Genomic DNA, 21453 nt, shown 5'->3' with positions numbered 1-21453 from the left:
ATCCCTCCACCTTGCTAACCTCAGGTCCATCATGTATAAAATGGAGACAGTGGCCCCTATCTCATGGGTTGTTGGATCAGGCAAGTTGTAAACAGTGAATGTTAGTTGTTGCCATTATTAAGAACCCGATAGAAATAAGTGCTAAGGCAACTGGAGAAAGGAGAAATCTGTATTTTAGGGACCAGAAAAGACCTCTATGAATCAGTATCATATTTAGGTAGAGCATTCCACCCAAGTATAAGCAGCTGCACATTTATATTGTGCTTCTACTATTAAAGCACTTATTTAATATTAGTAATTGGCAGCAAGGTTATTGCAGGTACATTCCTCTAGAAGGATCCTTCTCTCCCGCATTTCTGGAAAATAAATAAATAACTAACTGTGTGTCTGATTAAAACCTCTTATCGCTTCACACAACAGACACCGGTTTGATTTCTCCTTTTAACTTCAGTGAGGTCACACTCCTGTGTTTGTGACATAGCAGCAGGTTGCCATGGAGATGATAGCTTTATCAGCAACTCTGCTTTGCAATGACTTCACAGCAAGGTTACCAGGAAGCAGATGGGCTGTGAAGGAGACAAACCCTCTTGTCTAAACACAAATAGCATTGATAATTAATTAGCTGAAGCAGCAGGGGAAATTATGAAAATGTGTGAAAGGTAAAAGGATTTCTATTTATTACAGATTTGATAGTTCTATTCCTCTTACCAGAGGAAAATCACATCTCTCCCCCTTTGGGAATATTGCGTGATCTAATGAATAAATGTGGCTCTAACTGGTTTGAGTATGCTGGGTTTCAGTTTCTGGACCCCTTGATTTCTTGGTTAAAGTAGCAAAATAAGTTTCTTGTGCCAGTCCAAAAGAGACATTGTTAAACAAAACAACTTCAGATTATTAAGATAATTAAAGGATTGCAGGAGCAACATATTTAGACTTCTATAGGCTCTATTTGAACACACCGATCCTCTTTTTGAAAATGCCTGTCTTGCTGATGAAGGCCCTTTATGAATTCTCTAGGGCTGTAAGAGCCAAACTATAGTCACACACAGACTGGGTGACTTAACAGAGTCACTTCCTCAAGTCCTGGAGGATACAAGTCTAGGACAAAGGTCTGATTTCTTCTGGGGCCTCTATCCTGGACTTGCAGCCCATTGCCTTCTCCCTGTGTCTTCGTATGGTCCTTCTTTTGTGCACACACATTTCTGGAGTCTCCTTGGGTATTCTGACTTCCTTTTCTCATAAGATTACCAGTTGGATTGGATTAGGATGCACCCTAACAGCCTCATTTCCACTTATTCACCTCATTTCTACTTATTCACTTCATTTCCATTCATTCACCCCAATTACAGTCACATTCTGAGGTACTGGGGGTTAAGGCTTCAAAGTAGAAGTTGGGGGGGGGGGGGACACATTTAAGCCTGTACCTGTCCAACTTTATCATTTGGATGACACAATTAGACAACACTGTATACAGAGTCTTTCCTAACCAGATCTCCACCTCTTTTATAGAATTTGCCTTCGGAAGTCTCAGTATAACCAGCAGACAGTGGAAACACATCAGATTACTAGAAGTTCTGCAAATACTCCATGCATCTAGATCCTCTACCTTTGCCACCTCTCTTCATCTTCCTTAGAATTTCTGCTCAGCCTCTTTTCAGAGATCACCTCCTCTCTGACATAGTTCCTGACCACTGGCCCCCTCTGGTAGATGTAATACTCCTCTCTTCCTCTGTACTTTGCACATAGCTTATTGGAGTGCTTCACATTGGTCTAATCGTATGCTGATGCACGTGTATTTCTCCCAGGGAATGGTGAAAGCAGAGAAGTGCTGAAAGGCGGGCTTGCATCCTTATTCTTGCCTCCATCACCCACATTTAACTCCATGCACAGAGCTTTGAAGTGTTTTCTGTATGCTTGGAAATAAAGCACTCAATAGCTGGAAGGAAGGAAGGATTGATTTTTTAAAAGCAAAAACCAGAAACACACAAACCTGTCCTTGAGAACCTACAAAAAGCATAATAGATAGATAGGTGTATGGAAGTTTTTGCTCTCAAACACAGGTTATCTATGTGTCTGGACTCTTTCAAGAACATATTTTGACTAGACTTAAAACTCTTGATCCATCATCTTGTGTACCAGCCCTGCTGATAGCTCCACTGCATAGGAGTTGGGGTTTAAGGCTCACCTTTTCCTCCTACGGTAGGCACCTAAGACACAAGAAGAGCTGTCCCTGCCATCAGTGACAGTGAAAGAATAAACTCTGTGTCCCATCAATCTACTCATCGCTCCTGCTGTGAACAGAGACAAGAATTAGGGGTACTTCCTCTTTGCTTATATTCCCAGTGCTACAGAGCTGCATTATCTCTAGACCTTTTGCATTTTTGAAGTAGAGAAGATGGCTGGAGTCAGTCACATCACCCTGTCCCATCAACTGGTTACAGGAACTCTGCTGCACCTAGGTGGCCTGGTTATGTTGAAGTAGCAGATGAGGACTCTTCTTAAAATGTCCTATCTACACAGATTAGAAAAAGACATTTTGACAAAATCAGCCCCAGGTACAAATTTCTACTCTCAAATCCCTGATTATGATCTCTAGGTCTTGAAACTTGGTCACTTGCAAGGAAATTGGTTCAGTTTGCCATTCTCATTTTCTGTCTTTCTTCATTGTCCTTTATCACTCAGGCATGTACTGCCCAAAGATCTTTCCCCTCATATTTTTCTGCCCTATCTCAAATATTTCATTTAAAGTACATGTTAATGGATGCACATAGTTGACCTACAATAAATGTTAACTGAATAGCCGATTAAAATATCACTTCTTCTATTATTCTTGCATTAATTGTGATCCTATTTCTGAAATCATAGCTAAAATCCAGGTGTCTTTCAATTGATGGGATTTTGGACGGGGTATAAAAACTCTCCAAAGTTCTTGAAATTACATCATGTATCTTTAGCTTGGCTCTACATAGCAGCAAGGAATCTTCAAATACAGGATCATAGAGCTTTAGTTATAAAATGACTTTGCAGACATGTGTTCTTGACCAGGGACTCTAAACACACACACACAAACACACACACACACACACACACACACACACACATTTTACTAATAAGTTCATGTTCATCTAAGATGAGACTACATAGTTTAACATGTTTTAATTAAAATATCATCCCCTTTACTTTGAATTGGAATATAAACTCATATCACATTATCAATACTCATTATCACAAACATCGGAAGCTGTAATTTATAGCTCTGTCTTCAAATAGTTAAAAATAGGAGGCAATTTAATTATTACTTGACTAGTATAGTATGTCTAGTATGAAAATAGCCCCAAACATCAAGCCTCAATTAAAAAACAACAGGGACACCTGGGTGGCTCACTGGTTAAGCATCTGCCTTCAGCTCAGGACGTGATCCTGGAGTCCCAGGATCGAGTCTCACATCGGATCCCTGCATGGAGTTTGCTTCTCCCTCTGCCTGTGTCTCTGCTTCTCTCTCTCTCTCTCTCTCTCTATCTCTCTGTATCTCATGAATAAATAAATATAACCGTAAAAAACAAAACAAAACAAAACAACACAACAACAACAACACAAATACTTGGTAATGAAAGGTTAAATCTCGTTCTAAACTCGTTCAAAACTTTACAAAAATAAAACAATGATTAAGGAGTTAGCAAGTACTTGCTACATTCAATTCACTGAGCTAATTTCATTTAATTCCCCCTGCCTCAAAAACAAAACAAAACAAAACATCAAACTTGGAGAACAGAATTATTATTTTCTCCACCCTACTAATGCAAAAGACTTAATATTTGGCCTAAAGAGGTTATGTGACTTTAGTAGATGCCATGGTAATCTAAATTACAATTTTTCAGGTAGTTGATGTACATTCCTACTATTTTATGCTTTTTGCCACTTTGTTAGAACTGTGTTTTAAGGAGAAATGAATATATTATTTATCCCTTCTGTTCATATATACTGCCCATTTACTAGGTAAAATCTCTGATAAAAACACTTTTTTTTTTCCTTTATAGGTAAAGAAAGCAGGACACAGCCCTCAGTGTAGGACTCTGGTCCCTTTCACCATCTTATCTGAAACATCCTGTGTCTCTGCCTTCTTGGTAGAAGGCATCAAGGGGGAGATGATGTATAATTACTTGTCTGGTAGGGTTTTAAATTATGTGAATAACTGTCTATCTGCAAGAAGAATTTAGCCATCTATTCTTTCCTCAGTTGGTAGGCGATAAGAACTTTGGGAAGTGAGAACCTTGAGATGGTTAAAATGAATGACCTAGAGATCAAATGATTTATGTTCATTATCTGATTTTCTCTGAGAAAATGACTAATTTCCCAAGCCTGCAAACAAAGAAAATGAAATAAACAACAAATTTTACAGAATCAAAGAGGATACGTTCAGTGTGAGCCAACTGTCACATCTTTAACCCTTCCATCTGTGGGTGTGCATTAGAAAAGGAGGATACAAACCCAAGCCACATCTAACTGTTTAGCTGGTAATCTGATTTTCATGTATTTGTAAGCTGGCAAGGCACGCTTGTCTGTCTCTGTGTGCAAGCATCGAGTTTGGCAATTAACCCCGTTCCCTTGTGCAATGTGTTTGCTGAGACCTCATGCAAAGCCACCTCAGAGGGGGCACTGTGTTGATGACCTATACTGCTCTAACGTTGATGTAGGAAGGGCGGCAGTCAGGAAGATCTGGGCTTTCTTCTCAAAAATATCTTTATGTACCTTCCTAATTGGACAGAGGTTGTTGGAGGGATTATTAAAATGGTATTCAATAAATTTTCTTAGTATGAGATGCAAAGGAATATGAACAAATAGAAACTTAGATAAAGATAATAGCACGTGGAATACTACAAAGATTATTTCGGTCATAAAGAAAAGCACCTACAACTTCTTTCAGGATAAAAACCCAAATTTAATGTGTCAAGGGAGATCTGGAATATCTCCCTCAGCCCCCTCCCTCAGTCCCTCTCACAGCTGTTATTTGGCTGATAACGATTGATCTCCATTACAGGTTTATGCAGAAGTGCATTGTATTTTTGTGGCTGAAATGCAAGGGGGCAATGAGGGTTCCCAGTGAATAGGGATACACTGATGAGCTTTGTCCACCTGTTCTTCATTGAGTGGTGCCTTTGGTGCCTCCTTGTTCTTATTTGGGATGGGAGGATGGACAGGAGAGACACAGTTAGCAAGAATCTTTGCTTTCTGGACTGATTTCTCCACCTTAATTCAAACAACGTTCATGAAATTTCCCTGTCCCACAATCCTATGTCAGGATCTTAGAATGTCAAATGGTCTTTGAAGGGCTGAATAGTAGATAACTACAGTTTCATCTTCTTTGAAAATGGAGAAGTTGACAGCCAAATGTTGCCCCCTTCCTTGCTATTTCCATAGGAACATAAGAATCGTCTTTTTTTACTTCCTCGATGGTGTGGTCATTCCTAAAGTACTGCTATTAAAGGGATTAGTTTTGGGGAGTTTCTTTTGGTGGGGGAAAGACGGGTACTCTTCATTTTCCTGGTTTAAATTCTTCAGACATGTCTCTTCTTATTATCATTTTTTAAAGCTTTATTGAAGTATAGTTGATATATGAAAAAAATCATGTATATTTAATGTATACAATGTGAGGAGTTTGGAGATATGCATATACCTGTAAAATCATTACCACAATTAAGGTAATAAAATGCCCATCACCTCCCAAAGCTTCCTGCTGACTGTTTCATCATTGTTGTTGCTGTTTGTGTAGGAACATTTAATATGAAAATATGAATATGTTTTCTTTAAACCACATCACTCTTATTAAGTCAAGGTATAGATTAATTTATCTTGCATTATATAGAGTAATTCTATCTCTCTATCTATCTCTCTATCTATCTATCATCTATCTATCATCTATCTAAATACCAGTAAGTACCAGCTCAAAATCTGTCTCTTTTAAATAATACTCAATACATTGAGATTTGATCATAGCTAAGAATTTTAATGATATCTTACCTTCATTTATCCCTCCTTACATTGAAGAAACATTGATTCAGCATTCATTTACATGTTAAGTACCACACTAGGCTCTAGTACCATGGTAGGCTCTGTCTCTTAAAGTCAGAGAGAAAGACTCAGAGATAAATATAAGATGAAGTTCTCGCCCTCAACATATTTTACCCAAACAGAATTTCAAGTGTAGAAAGATACCATTCAAAATAGAAACTCATTTCTTTAGCCAGAAATGAGTCAATCAAGTTGACCACCATCAGGCAAAGCACCTGGTACTCTCCTTTGGATTGCTCCCTTCCCCATCATCCCCTTAGAATATGCCTCTAATTCTACCTCTCTGAACTTTCTTCAACCTTCCATGTTCCTTATTTCCATCTTCTTTTTCCCGAGTTACCCCTTCATAGATTTTCACTCTAAACCATAGAACTGCCATCCCTGAGTTTCTGGAGTCTAACACTGTACTCATCACCCCTCCTTCTCAACACTGAGAGTGGTCATTTAAATCAAAGTGGCACAATTTTTCTCCTCTCTTTCCATCTTTCTTTCTTCTTTTTGCATAGTTCTTTACTGTGCCTTCCAAAGAAGAACTTTAAGATGATATAAAAATAAAATTATAGGGCAGAACATACCAATCACTGTCGAAGTTCCTATAAGCTGGTAGTAAGGGTTTTACAAAGGATTGGATTGCTTCTTAATTACATAAGGAAACATATGCTTTGAGATCTTTTAGCAATATAGCTTTTTAGGGATGTGGCTTTATAGGACCTAAAATCTTTAGAGCTTTAATCTACTTTCACCAGCAGTTTTGGTTACTGGACCAAATTGTTCTGAATCATTCTCTGCCTCTGGACAATGCAAGTCAGTGAACCTCTCGGGCAAGAGAAGAGAGTGCCCTAGTTCACTGTTGCCTTGGTCCATTGTGCATCATTTATACTCACCCATGTAGCTGCTCCTCTTACTCCACTTCTGGTGGAGGCCAGGAGAGAGAGGAAAAAGATTATGTTATTCCTTAGTCACTTTTTAGAAAGGACAAAGTAAAGAATACAAGTAGGCTGGTTTAGAGCATTCCTACTCCAAATGCGCTCCACTGATACAACATCTCCATCACCTAAGGGTTTGCTAGAAATTCACAATGTCAAGTCCCACTCAAGATGTATTGCATTAGAACCTGCATTTTAGCAAAACCCCCAGCGATTCACAGACACACTAATGTTGAAATAAAACTGAGAAGCAATGGCCTTGTAGATGCTTCCTTCTATTGACAAAGGGCAACAAAGGAAGTGGTGTACAAATTAGGGGGTCAAGAGACTCTCCCTTGGGAACAAATAGGGAGAAAAGCATAGAAAAGAAAGACATCTGCATGTGCATAAAAGAGAAAAAGGAGATGATATAAAAAGACAGACACAAGGAACAACCCTGACTTTTCAGTCTACTCTGGACCTCAGCTACTAGGAGTTACTCTTAGTTGACTAATGGGCATATCTCATGTCTATATTCTACCTGGAATATTCCCAGAACGTCCTAAGGAGTAAGAAAATAATCCTTAACTTTCATTAACCTAAACATTAGGCTTGATAAAGTGCTCCTGATACTTCCCTCACTGACCAAGGGTTACGAAGCTCAGTAAAAGAAGTTCTCCTTATAATTATTTGAAGCTGGAATCCAGCAGTGCCATTTTCCCAGAAGTGGCACCTGTTTCTCTTGATCATTTGGGCATTCTTCATGTGGCATCATCCAACAGAATTGTTGATTTTCAGGACTAGAATGAACCATACAGGACAGTCCATTTTCTTACCTGACACTGACACGCCTGCCACTATACAGCTAATCACTGTCCAGCTTATGCTTGGATGAAATCCATGAAAGAAAACTCAAAGTCCATGCTTACGTGCTACTGAGCATTCAGTGACATTGCAGCTACCTTGCTCATTATTTGAGAATGTAAAACTCCACTGATGACATGTATCACCTTCTTCTCAGTCTGGTGTGCTTGCCTCATAAACGGTTAAGCTTTGGAGTAGTGATGCAGGGAGGGAGAAAGGCCCTTCATAAACAAACCTGTTTGCCTATGTATAAGAATATATAGTACTCATAAAAATGGTAATTAGAGCCTAGCCTTAGAGAGACACATTTCTCCCACTAATAGCAATAATAGTAATAATAATAATACCTTCCAAGATTTACCATTCCAGAGAAAATAATATTTGCTATTAATCTTATTATTAAGTTACCACTAATAATAATGATAGGTTGTTTGCTAAGACACTGGGCCTTCAGTGTAACTAAGTAAACATGCTTGGAAAGGGCTTCTCTGAAGGCATTTTTTTCAATTAATAAGGAAGACTGACAGATCTTCTCACAGCCTACTGCCAGGTACCAATTCATTGCCTCCCTTTAATAACTGCTTAATTTGCTTTCTTGTACTAATCATGTGGTGCAAATTGTTGGCCTCTGCCACCCAGTGACAAGGTGGATGGCATCTCAATAGGCTGAGTGGCACTGCTCACTGGTCCTGCTCTCATCCTCAGTCTTTCCCATCTCTTCCGCCCTCCTTCTGCCTATAACCCAGACACAGACCTGGCCTTTCATCTTGGGAAGCCATCCAATGACAATGGGAGAGGGAATTGGTCAGACCTCTAGAGCAACTGCTGAGGGAAGAAAGAAACACTACTTTGTGGTGTCTTAAGACCTCTCTCCATGCTAAAGAATGCTTATAAGCTCACAGCCCGAACTACCATGGTCTCATTAGAGACACATCTGCATAAACATTTCATTTTGGGGAGAGATTAAAAGTTATTTGAGGGAGATACTTTAAGACTCTCCTTTAAGCCCCTATAGAATTTTTTCCCCCTTTATGGCACTAATAGTTTGTTTCAACTGCCTCCAAGAAATTTTTTTTAAAATTATTTGAGAGAAAGAGAGCTAGAGTGAGAGTGAGAGTGAGGGAGAGAGAGAGCACAAGGAGGGGCAGAGGAGAGGGAGAGGGAGAAGCAGACTCCCCTCTGAGCAGGAAGCCAGAAGTAGGGCTCCATCTCAGGACCCTGAGATCATGACCTGAGCCTAAGGCAGAAGCTTAACCTACTGAGCCATGCAGGTGCCCCTAGGAACATTTTGTAATAGGTTCACATAGGAAACTTCATGGTGATCTGAGATGTTGAAATCGTTTGTCAGCTTGGAAATACTTCCCATTGCAAGGGGTTTGAAACTCCCCTGCCGTTACTTGAGAGTATCAAGAATCCTGATTTTATTGATGGGAAATAAGTCAACAAAAGCAGACAGAGGCAGGACATTAGGAATGTAGGGAGGTGTCCTGCCACTCAATTGGTTCTGCAGCTAGGAAACAGACCATATCGGAGAAAAGCAGGGCCTAATGAAGAGTTTTGCTCATATAGATTTGGACTTAAAGATCGTAGTGTTAGCAAGTACTTCTGAAACACACTCAATATCGAGCTAATAGTGATTACCTAAACGAGATACATTAAGAGGGGAATGTCTGTGGAATTGAATAGTAAACACTTCAAGATAATGCTCAATTACTAAAACTCAACTTGTACACTGGGTGCCTGGCATCAATATTGGGACAAAGCAAGTACATTTTGGAGGTGGGGGGAGCTCTTTGTGGAGAAAGGAGGAAAAAAAAAAAAAAAGAAATACAAAAGACCAACGAACCAACAAGCAAACAAAAATCAAAACAAACAAAATCTAAAAATATGAGAACTACACAGAAGCTTACAAAAAAAGTTTTCCTCTTCCCAACTGGCAGAAAATCCCATTCTCACTGCCAGCATCCTAGCTCACACCACCATATTTTCTTGTTGGGATTAATGCCCTGGTCCACTAACAAGCTCACTGACCCCAGCCTTGTTCCCTATGAGCCAGACAGAGTACTTTTTCTGAATGAAAAACCAGCTCAGGTCCTCAGCATCCCACTCCCTCCCAAGCCCGCTTATCCATTCCCTCCCTGAGTACTTATTTAGTCTCCACTGAGCACTGAGGATACAGAAAGAAAGCAGGATGAGCTTGACCCCTCCATCTGCACTCAAGGAGGACCTCATCGTGCAGTTAGGGATCAAGACCAAGTCTCTTGATGTGGCATACCAGGTTTGCACATTCCAGAATCTTGCTCATCTTTCCAACCTCCTGCATCATTTGTCTTTGGCTTTCACATCCCATTCTCAGACTCCTACAATCATTTCTATTTTCATTCTGTTGGCACTCTCTACACTCTCTTTCCTCTCCCATCAGCCCTTCCCTTTCCTACCCTTCCCTTCCATTGCCCTAGCTAACTGCTGATCCTCTCCAGTACACTCTCTGTCACCCTCTCTGTTCTTTTTGTGTATCTACTGACTCCACGAGACTGATAGGTCCCTCAGGCAGATCCAGTGTCGTTCATTGGCAGATAATTCTGGCACTCAGCATGGTAACTGATTTATGTCGATGCTCAACAATCATTAGTTGGATGAATTAATTACAGTTTGACCTTGTATTCCTGGTTTCTATGGGACTGAGAGAAATAGATTCTAAATTGTCCCCAAGGACAGGGGTTCATGACTATCTTCAGTTTGGTAAATACCAGGCACTCAATAAATATTTGTTGAATGAATGAACAAAAGGATACATTCAACCAAAACTGGTAAGTCCACACGTAACAAGTGTGATCAGAACTGAAACTGAGCATCGAGCATCCTTTTGACAGGTAGAAATCTAGAACATTCTCACAGGAGATTAATCATCTTAAAAACATTAATTTTCAAATCCTGTTGTATACTCCAATTTTCCTTTCCTTCTCTTGGCACAGTGCAGACACTGGAGTTGAAGTTGTGAGAACCTTTCTACCTCTGAATTATGAAATGCCACATTGGCCAGCCTCTACCAGAAGCAAGGCAACATTAATGTTTGGAGGGCCTGCAGTATGGCAGTAGGATGATTTAAAGGGAAGAATAATCAGGGACTGCATCTTAGTAAATAAATCCAAGGCCCAATTTGTTTAGTCTTTCACCCACATTTTAAAAGGGAAATTAATATTCTTTTTTAAAAAGCAAATCAATACACACTGCGAACTGCTGACTTGGTAGGTTTTAAATGGAAATGTTTCTTTCGTTCCCAGCAGCCTCCCAGCTAATCTCCCTTTTCCCTCTCTCTCTCCATTCTATTCTGATACACAGAGCTATGAGGATGCCCTCCAAATATCAGTCACGAAGCATTCGTGAAGTTCTTGCTCCCTCGCACCTGGTACCACCTGGCTTTTGTGGGGATACAGACCATGAAAGACCTGCCTTTGTCTTCAAGAGGTTTATAATAAAGATGGGGAGAGGAAGCTCTCTTAGGTCACTCATCCGAAGAATAACAACAACAAATGTGTTCCAAGATACTGTGGTAATAACTATTTCAAACATCTAATTTCTACCCTCATGAATTTTCATGATTCTCCCATGACCTCTCTCTGTCCCCAGTGTAGAGGCACTAGACACTACTTGTCTAAAATCTCATTTAACCCTCGTGAGAATCCTGAGAAGTTTATAATATTATGATTATCTTACAGATTAAGAACTGAGATGCAGTTAAATGACCATTGCAAGACCCAACATCTGGGAAGGAGCAAAGCTAGTATTTAGAGCTCAGTTCTGCCTCATGATAAACTTTGACTCTTCCCATCATGTTCTCACTCTAGTAGTTGTCATCATTCTCTTTGGCAACACTCTACCATTGCTTCTTATGTCCTAACACCTCTATTGCATGGAGACCAAATGGATCTACTTGGCATCTCTGGAACACATTGGACTAAAGCATGTTTTCATGTCTTGGCTTGTCCACTCATCACCATGAAAAACTTAGAAGGTAACTCTGCACACAGATTCAAAACATAGTGTCTAAAGTTTTCAAAGTTTGACTTCATCTCTTTATACATATATGATCTTGGACAATTTACCTTATCTATTTGTGTTTCCTCCTCTGCAAAATTTTAAAAAAAAATAATAGTATCCACACGTGTCCTTAACTATCTTTAACAGGTATTACATTTAAGGTTCAAAAAAAATAGTTCAAGGACAGAAATTTTATTTTTTAATTTTTATAAATTTATTTTTTATTGGTGTTCAATTTGCCGACATATAGAATAACATCCAGTGCTCATCCCGTCAAGTGCCCCCATCAGCGCCTGTCACCCAGTCACCCCCACCCCCCACCCACCTTCCCTTCCACCACCCCTAGTTCGTTTCCCAGAGTTAGGAGTCTCTCATGTTCTGTCGCCCTTTCTGTATCAAGGACAGAAACTTTAAGCATCAAATTGCCTTGCTCGATAGGAGATAATGGTAGAGATAGAATTAAATTGCATATACTTTATTTCATTATTTGTTGTGGAGGGAGAGGGAGAGGGGAAGCAAAAATCTCAAGCAGACTTCCCACTCGATGTGGAACCCAAAGCAGAGCTCCATCTCACGACTCTGAGATCATGACCTGAGCCCAAATCAGGAATCAGATGCTCAACCGAGTCACCCTGGTGCCCCAAATTGTATATATTTTAATACAATCTTCTCATTTGATACATAGAAAAACTGAAGGCTGCAAAGGTGAACTAGTTTGTCCCAGTGCACCCATCCAGTGGAGGAGCATTTCTAGAAGACTATATTATTGCTTTTGTCTCATAAGCAGTTTCTGACCGTGCTCATTTAGTGCACAAATGTTCTTTCATGCTGTAATCATAAAAAGCAGTTTCAAACAGCCCTGGTCCACTCATTTGCCCCATTTTAATCCATCTCTCCCTTGGAAAACATGCTGGTATGTCATAAAGCCCAAGTAAGCTTTCTCAACTGGGTCTTAAGATTTATTCAAGCTTTAAATCATTTTGAAGGTTATATGGAGAAATACAGGCACCCTCTCTCTCCTCCACACACACACATAAAATAAATGTTTTAACCATGAGCGAAAAATCTAGTTTAACTCATTTCAATAAATACGGTTCTGGCGCCATATGCTAGATGTTAGGGATAATAAGGCTGAACAAACAACACGGTCCCTGTTCTTTTAGGCTGGTTCACCGGGTTTCACACCTCACCTTGGGAATTTGCTTTCCTTTAATTAGTTTAAGTTAATAAGACCAAAATAAATATTTACTACTTGAATAGCAACAATTTTTTTGGTCTGGTTATGGAATGAAAAAAAAAAAAAAAAGAATGAGGTAAGACTACAGTAATTTGTGTTCCAAGTTTCTAGAAGCTCTTTTAAGCACATTATTTCCTAAATCTAAGCCTGATTCTTTCCCATCCTTTTTCTTCTGAAGTAAATTATTCTGCATATTAACCAAAGTTGTAACCCGATGACTCAGTTTCTATAGACCATAGAAAACACACACACATACACTCTATGAAGCAGATTATTTACATCTCAGAATATGTTTTATACAATGAGAACACTGATAGAATTCAGGATCTAGTGCTATTTTGATATTCTTCAGTGTGGGTACATAACATCATTGTCACTACCACTATTTTTGTTTTTTAGTTCTTACAGATCCCAAGCTAAAGACTTTATATAAATTATTGTGTGTGATTCTTATAAATAAATAGCATCATTATTTTTTTCTTTTTTGAAGTTCTTAAATCCAGTTAGTTAACAAACATTAGATTAGTTTCAGGTGTACAATACTGGAAGTCAATAGTTCTGGCCATTACTCTGTGCTCATCGCAAGCGTGCTCTTTAATCTCCATCTCCTATTTAATGCAACCTCCATTCAAAATCAGCATTATTATCCCCACTTTACAGATGAGGCCATTGAGGCTTAGGCTCTATTAATGCACCCAAACTCACGTGGTTTGTACGTGATCGAGCTGGAATGTGAACCTGGGGCTGCCTGACGAGGTTTTACGCATCTTTCTAGTCCCTAGGAGCTTTTTTGCACAAAACAGGTGTTCAAAAAGTCTTGTTTGACCTCGGAATGCTGAACCAGTAGAAAAGCAACAAAAATGCCATACTGTGAAATAAACTATAAAAGCTTAGCAGCCAGACTGAAAGAGCTGTTAAAATAGAATCCCTCGCGATTAGGCCTATATAGATTTGTGAAAGACCCTGAAGTAACTTTGTGGAAACTACACCAAACACACAGCAGTGAATTCTGAAGGGGTTTTGAACACATTTTTATTTCTATAGAAGAGGAAATAGAATTCTTAGTCATAATTCATCTAATAATGCAATCCCAGCTTTTCTCTACTGAGATTTTAGGGGGAAATAATAATGAAAGTGTCACAGATACCCCTATAGAAGACTTCTAGGCTTTGACCAAAACGAAATGACATTGTTTAATAGGGGAAGTGGGATGCCAAATGCTATAGACTCTATGTACAGTGCTCCCAAGCCAGATCATATTTTCAGAAGACATCTGGCTCAACAATTTTAATACTCCCATCACCGTCACCAGATTAACACATGCATATACACATGCGTGCGCACACGAACACACAGAACACACCTCACTTTGATGTGGAAATTTTCAGAGCTATCAAAAAGGGTTCACTGTTCTATACTTTTGCTTTTCAAAGTGTGGTCTATAGACCAGTATCAGTATCACCTGGCAGCTTATTGGAATTACAGATGCTCAGCTGCTACCCCAAATTTATTGAATTAGAAGCTGCTTTTTTTTTTTTTAAAGATTTATTTTTATTTATTTATTTATGATAGACAGAGAGAGAGAGGCAGAGACACAGGCAGAGGGAGAAGCAGGCTCCATGTAGGGAGCCTGATGCGGGACTCAATCCTGGGACTCCAGGATCGTGCCCTGGGCCAAAGGCAGGCGCGAAACCGCTGAGCCACCCAGGGATCCCCTAGAAGCTGCTTTTTAACATGATTCCCCCATGATTTGCAGTCAGTCAAGTTTGGAAAATGATGATTTACAGGGGGATCTGGCAAGCTTCTTCCTGCAGGTACTAAAGTAGTTTGCAATGAGCTACTAACAGGAAGATCTACGATCATTTCAACCACCTGATTTTGCTGCTGCTGCTGCTGCTGGTCTGCAATCTAGGTGAATGAGACTGAGCTACGGGCTCTGTAACCTTCTTTCATGCACTGCCGTGATGCAAGTGTCAAGAAGTTTTGGTAAGGATGGTGGATTCACACATGACAATCAAGTATTCCATTATATGTCATTAAATCATGTCCATTGCGTTCTTTAAGATGCTCACTTTCTTGGGGTGCCTGGGTGGCTCAGGAAGCTAAGTGTCTTGCCCTTTGATTTTAGCTCAGGTCATGATCTCAGGGTTGTGAGATCAAGCCCTGCATCAGGCTCTGCACTGGGCACGGAGCCTGCTTAAGATTCTGTTTCCCTCTCCCTTTGCCCCTCCCCCACAAAGAAAAAAACAACAACAAAATGCCCATCTTCTCTAGGAAGGTATTTCTGATTCAACTTGTTTTCAAGACTTTTGCATGTTTACATCTAAGCACCAATTCATGCTATAATGTTACAGTATGTTTATATAGTTTCCATTGCTTTGTGTTTATCTCCTTGACACTCACAAGGTCTATAGAGGCCCACATCATGACAGTACTCACAGGAACATTCTCTTGGGTTCATGGACTTCTCAGCAGGGAGCTCTTGTCCTCCTCAGGCAGTAAACATTCCACATCTTCCTCACCCCCCCCCCACCGCCCCCTTAATACCACTCTCATTGATCTTGTAAATGCAAACGCAGCTCATCAAAGCATAATAACAGAAAATCCAAGTTGGAGTTACATAGGATCAATATCTATGATAAGTCTGGATATCCTTTGGAAGAGTATTGTTTTAGCTACAGAGCAAAAATTGCTATATCTTATGATTCTTCCAAGCCTTAACTTTCTCTTGATAAAATGCTTCCAAGTCAGGAACATTGTAATCTACCTTTATTTTGTCCCGAAAGGAGCAGAGAAGTGGCCTAAAGAAAAATAAGGATTAAAAGAGAATTTAGAACCAAGTGCACATTGGCCTTCATTTCTTGGTGTTTGTTTTTGTTTTTTTTGGTGGGGGGAGGGGGAAGTATTCTTGGATTTCCCATAATTGCATGAAGATTCCTAACCTTTGCTCCTGATAGAAAATAAAACTATGTGAAGTGGTGTCATGGTTGCAAATGGAAAAGAAGCAACTCTTTGTTCCACTGCGCAGAAGCTGGTCAAGCAGATTTGCAATCACTCCTCACATCAGCACTTGAGCCTGGTTTGTGGACATGACCACAGCTGTGTAAATCCTGGAGCGGCAACGGGGGACTAGGAGCTCAGTGTTCGCTTCCCAAGGCCTTTGTTTCATTTAGGTTCTCACCTTATGAGTTTCACTTCACAGTGCTAGGAGTAGAGATGAGACTTTCAAAGTGGAATTCACTCAGAACCATAGCGTTTCTCCTCATTTTTAGGTCACAACTGAAATTGGGTTTTAATGTGAAATTTGCCTTAGGCTCAGCAGATGGTTCCCAAACATCACAGGCATCAGTTTGCCTTCTGTACATTGATGTGGTTATAACGGAGTACAAAACTGCAAGGGAATTCACTTACTGTCCAAATCTGCCCTTCCCTCCCTCTCTCTTTCCTCTATATTTTCTATCAACTGCTGCTCTAAGACACACCTTGCTGTGGTCAGCCCTGGGTCAATCACCATGTTTATAATGAGAGATGAGTGTGGGTGGGAAGAGAAGAGGGAAACATTTCTATGTTAGACTTAGTAGGCTCAGATCATATGTTGATTTTGCTCCTTTAAAAAATAACCCCTTTCAAAATTTGGGGTGAAAAGGTAGGCACATTGGATAGTGGATTTATTTACTCTGATACTATTTCTGATAATTCTCATCTATAAAACATCTTGTGGCTGTGCTTCCAACCTTTCTGGACATCGATATTAATGCTCCCAGCTCCTGGCAGTAGCTGGTAGAGGTATCATTTCATAATTCAGATGTAAAAATTAAAAGCCAAGTGCTAGAGGGTATACACAGTAGCAGAATGCATCCATTCAATGGTTGATTGAAAGCCCTTCAGAAAGCCAGCCTTTCCCAGCTCCCCTTTAGCAAAGATATGCAAAGTTACCAGGTAAATAATGGTGGCCCAGAAATTCACTCTCCTTTACTGAAGAAAAGCAAAAATAGAACTATAAAGGACACACGTTAGTTCCAGAAATATTTTCTCTTTGAAGATCTTCAATCGGATGTTCAATCAGTACACAAGAGGAGGGACCTCTGGTCAGTCCACCCCACCAAGAGAACACCTGACCAGCACCCGGCCTGAGAGTCAAAAGGTGCTCTAGTCAGCAGGGAGCTGACATCATCGGGTGTCCTAGCAGTTTTCTTCTTGTTCCTATTGGTAACGAACTCCATGGAGAAAGGTCCCATGATTGCCTTCATCAGTCACCTGCACCAGTGTCTAATTCCTCTTTTTACCAACAAGCTGTCCCTTAATACCATATTGCAGGGAACCTGGACCCTTCTCTGCAGAGTGAACGACTGGGTCATCATTATTCTCTTCACATAAATCCTTTTTTTCCCTTCAAAAACAGATAGGTCCCCAAATCTGAAAGATTCAGGAACCTGAAAAGAGTATAAGAATGATCTTAACTAATTATAAATTAAATGATTATTAAATTAAAATAATTTAAAAAGACACTTCACCAATCCAACACTGTAAGTGCATCCAGTCAAAGCAATAAACTACCTTTGCTACATCACCATGTCTCAGTAGAGCGGTCTCCTTCTACCAGCTGATATTATTTTAGTGTTGGAACAAACAAAAGTAGTAGAAAAAGGATTAGTGTCCATTATCTTTGCCTCTTCTAGTGTTTTTGTTTGTTCTACTTACTTTATTGTTTGTTAATGTTTTGTTTTTGGTTTTTTTTTTCTTTCTTTTTTAATTTTTTTCTTTCTTTTTTTCTTTGTTTTGTGGTTTTTATGAGGGGGTTGTTTTTGTTTTCTTTTTTACTCTCCGGATATCTCTGGCAAAGAACAAAAAGTGGGTTCTTTTCAATTCTTGCCATGGTTCTATTTTCTTGACCTCTTCTTTTTGTGATTTAAGATGGTCTGCTTCAAAAACACAACTGTTTTCTATAGAGACTCTATGCCAATGTCCACATCTTAATAATTATTAAAGAATTGATTATTTGAGGAATTTCATAGTTACTTATAAAGCTACATTTAAAATGAGGCTTCTTAAAAGGATATGCCAGGACAGGTGTTCCCATGATGTTTTTTGTTTTGTTTTGTTCTGTTTTGTTTTCATGAATCCCAAAATAGGTAAGTGCCTCTTGCTTGCTATTCATGTAATTCTAGTAATTTCTGTCCTAATCATTGCTAAAGTGATTTTTCTAAAGAACCAAAGCATGCATTGTATCTTAAGAGAGTTTATCTCTCCTTTGTCTTCTGTTTCATTTTCTTTTTAAAACCATGTTGAAAATGTGATTCCATATAACTCCAGGGCCTCAAGCAACACGTCTGCTAGGCCCTAGCAAGGACAGAGTATAGACTAATTTTCAAAAGGTGCAACAATTTCAGGGATTGGAAAACACAAAGTTAAAAAAAAAAAATAACATGAAAACAGGCTGTCCATCCTCAGCCTGTTGCAGATGTCCGTGGAGAATGTCAGTACATATTAGTTGCTTTATTTTTAGCATGGCAGGTTTCTCAGTTAAAGGAACTCTTTCTGGGGTACCTGAGTGGCTCAGTTGCTTAAGTGTCTGACTCTTGATTTCAGTTCAGGTCATGATTTCAGGGTCCTGGGATCCATCCCCACATCAGACTCCACACTCAGTGAGTCTGCTTGGGGGTTTTTCTCCTTCTCTGCCCCTGCCCCTGCCCCTGCTCATGCTTTGTCTTTCTCCATCTCAAATAAATAATTTTTATTTAAAAGGAGCTCTTTCTACCCTGTCTCTTCATCTTGGCATGAGTGAGAAGCCAGGGATCCAGGAAGCTTACAATAGCTACAGGCAGTGTTTGTGTTGCTCAGAGCCAGGCCGGGCGGCTGAATTGGTGAAGCACTGGAAATATTTGTTTGGTTCAATGTCTGTGGTTAGGAGGAAGTCTATAAAACAAGATGAACAAGAGATTTTATAAAGCGTGGCAAAATAAAACGGAGGATAGGTTGGGGCAGGAGAGAGACAAGGAGAGTTTGCGTTCAAACTTGGATTTAGATTTTATGTGAGGACAGCTCAATGTACCTGCAGAGATGAAACCTTTCATTCTTTTTGCAAAGGACAATAAAAGCTCAAGACTTCAAACAGCCTATGAAATGCTCCTGCCACATCTCCAATTGTGGCCTCTTCCCACTACTCTCATGGTCCGATCTGATGCAGCTTCAGTCCTTGGGCACCACAACAGATTGCTCACCACCCACGCTTTCTTCAATACGTGAAGGCAGAGGAGAGAGATGTGGGTGACTCTTGCAGAGGTGAAGAGGAGGGAAAAATAAGAAGGCCATGCCTACTGGGATTAGCTTGTACACACGTACGGTTTCTCTTTCCTTTGTTTGATGGCTCTGTGAGTGTGATAGTTTTAAATAATGTGAACGGCACCATTCTCATTATTCGATTAGCTTGATAAACTTTGCCCCAATTTCACGGTATTAAGTATCAACATGAAATCTGAAAGGCTTTATCTGGCTTTGTTTGGCTCCAGCGGGCACAGTTTACTTCCACAATGATGTAAGGCAGTGGGAATGTACTAGTCTCCTGAGTTCACTTGTTTAAATAATGTTCCCCTGACCTTCGATGCAGGCATCAGAGAGCACAACAGGCAGCTGCCACTTTAGGGACCTCTTTTGTAGTGCTGCCATTTCTCTTCTGCACACACAACCGTCTCCTGAAAGTGCGCTCCACTGCCATCATAGTCCTGCTGCAACAGTAGTTACAGAGTTTTCTGTGTTTCTGCACAATTTGGGGGCAGTTTCATCATGGAAACAGCAGGAAGACTGCTAAAAACATGTCCTAGATTTCCTACCTGCGATGGGATTAAATAAAAGTGGAAGTGAACCCAAGTGATAGAATGAGGTTTTCAAACCATGTCCTTTGTTAAGTAGTCTAATTTTGAGGTCATAAAGAAGTGTCAGAATTTGCATTAAAATCCAGGGAAAACAGTTCTGGGTTCTAGAAAGAATGTGTAATGTCCGAGAGAGAAAAGGTAAGAGCAATTGGCTTACCAAGATGTAGGTCTTTCCCCATGGTTGGAAAAATGCAGAAAAAGTTTGCATTGTAACAAAGGACTAGATGAATTCCTTGAGCTGACTGGAGTTTGCTTTCACTGTTGTTTGGCATAATTGTAATTCCAAGCAGGCTCAAGTCAAAATAGAACACTGAATTCTTTACAAATTATGCATTAACTCAGCAGGGAAGCTGTAGAACATAAGGTTCCAGAGCCAAGAAGAATTGACCTCAAATCCCAGCCTCAACATTTATAAACTTGGTGACTTTGGATATGTTACTTAACTTCTTTTCTCTTCTCTAAATGGGAATGATGATTATGATTCCTATGAAGGTTATTGTGACGCCCAAGTGATATAATGCCTAATAAGCCTTTGCATGGTTCTTTGACATTTAGCAACTGCTCAATAAATAGTATTTGAAATTAGCTAAAAGCTGTCTCATATTTTTAGTATTCAGCCAATATCCCTAAAAGCTATAGCTAAAAATCTACCTTAAACCCTATCATTTTATTTCAATACTGAACAAATAATGAAGGGGGTGGAAAACCATGTTAATTATAATTTCTTATAGACATTTACTCACCATGGACCTTGATTCTTGATGTTTTTCATTCTACAATGAAAATGAGTCTAACTTCAACCATCCATCCAACAAATCGGCAATGAGAACTTCCTGCTTATGAGACAAACTGATAGGATCCCTTCTCCTGTGTGCTCACCCGTTCTAAGCATTCGACATACTACATAAAGAAGAGAACTCAATTCTAAAACTCTCCGTGTGTACTAGAATGCAGCTACTTGTGAGCAGCCAATCTTAATTTGATTCCTGAGATGCCCAGAAAAAAAAATGTATATATTTTAATAAAATAAACAACATTAGAAATATCAAACATTGATCCTAGTACAATATATGTACATTTATACAATTCAAATTATAAAAGCCAGGCTATAGCAAATTCTGCCCAATACTTTCTAACTATTCACTGCAGTTTGAAGAACTCTGCAAAAGAATGAAATTCTTAGTATAGCAGTTTTACATTAGAATTTTCATAGGACTCAGACTTCAGTAGGGGTGACTTGGGCATTAGAATTGAGCATGGGAGGCCTGTGTCCCTCATCTGCACTGCATTCAAAGCAGTTCCTCCTCTTTTATCCGTTTTATATAAGTAGGTTATATAGAATATAATCTGAATAGACTGTCTAAAAAGAAGAGTTTTCTGCTAATAAAAATCAGTCAAAGAAATAAACATTTTGAAAACTGTAGCATTAAGTAAGTTCAGTCCAGGGACTTTTTTCTTTAACATT

General features: G+C 39.5%; 1 long non-coding RNA gene across 5 annotated transcripts; it reads left to right on the top strand.

Moving 5' to 3' along the window:
* Positions 1 to 493: 493 nt before the first annotated feature.
* LOC140624732 (uncharacterized) lies at positions 494 to 20981 on the top strand. 5 transcript variants are annotated; one of them, XR_012024213.1, is made up of 6 exons: positions 494 to 659; positions 4038 to 4514; positions 11181 to 11388; positions 11558 to 11853; positions 19204 to 19454; positions 20720 to 20981. It is a non-coding gene; the product is annotated as an uncharacterized lncRNA (long non-coding RNA). The 5 variants fall into 5 exon arrangements; XR_012024215.1 differs by lacking the exon at positions 19204 to 19454 and having other exon boundaries at positions 495 to 659; XR_012024212.1 differs by lacking the exons at positions 19204 to 19454; positions 20720 to 20981 and adding an exon at positions 12565 to 13161 and having other exon boundaries at positions 495 to 659.
* The last annotated feature ends 472 nt before the right edge of the window (positions 20982 to 21453 follow it).

This window comes from Canis lupus, chromosome 35, assembly GCF_048164855.1.
Source record: "Canis lupus baileyi chromosome 35, mCanLup2.hap1, whole genome shotgun sequence".
Taxonomy (NCBI): Eukaryota; Metazoa; Chordata; class Mammalia; order Carnivora; family Canidae; genus Canis; species Canis lupus.
This window is presented reverse-complemented; position numbering and strand designations above follow the sequence as displayed.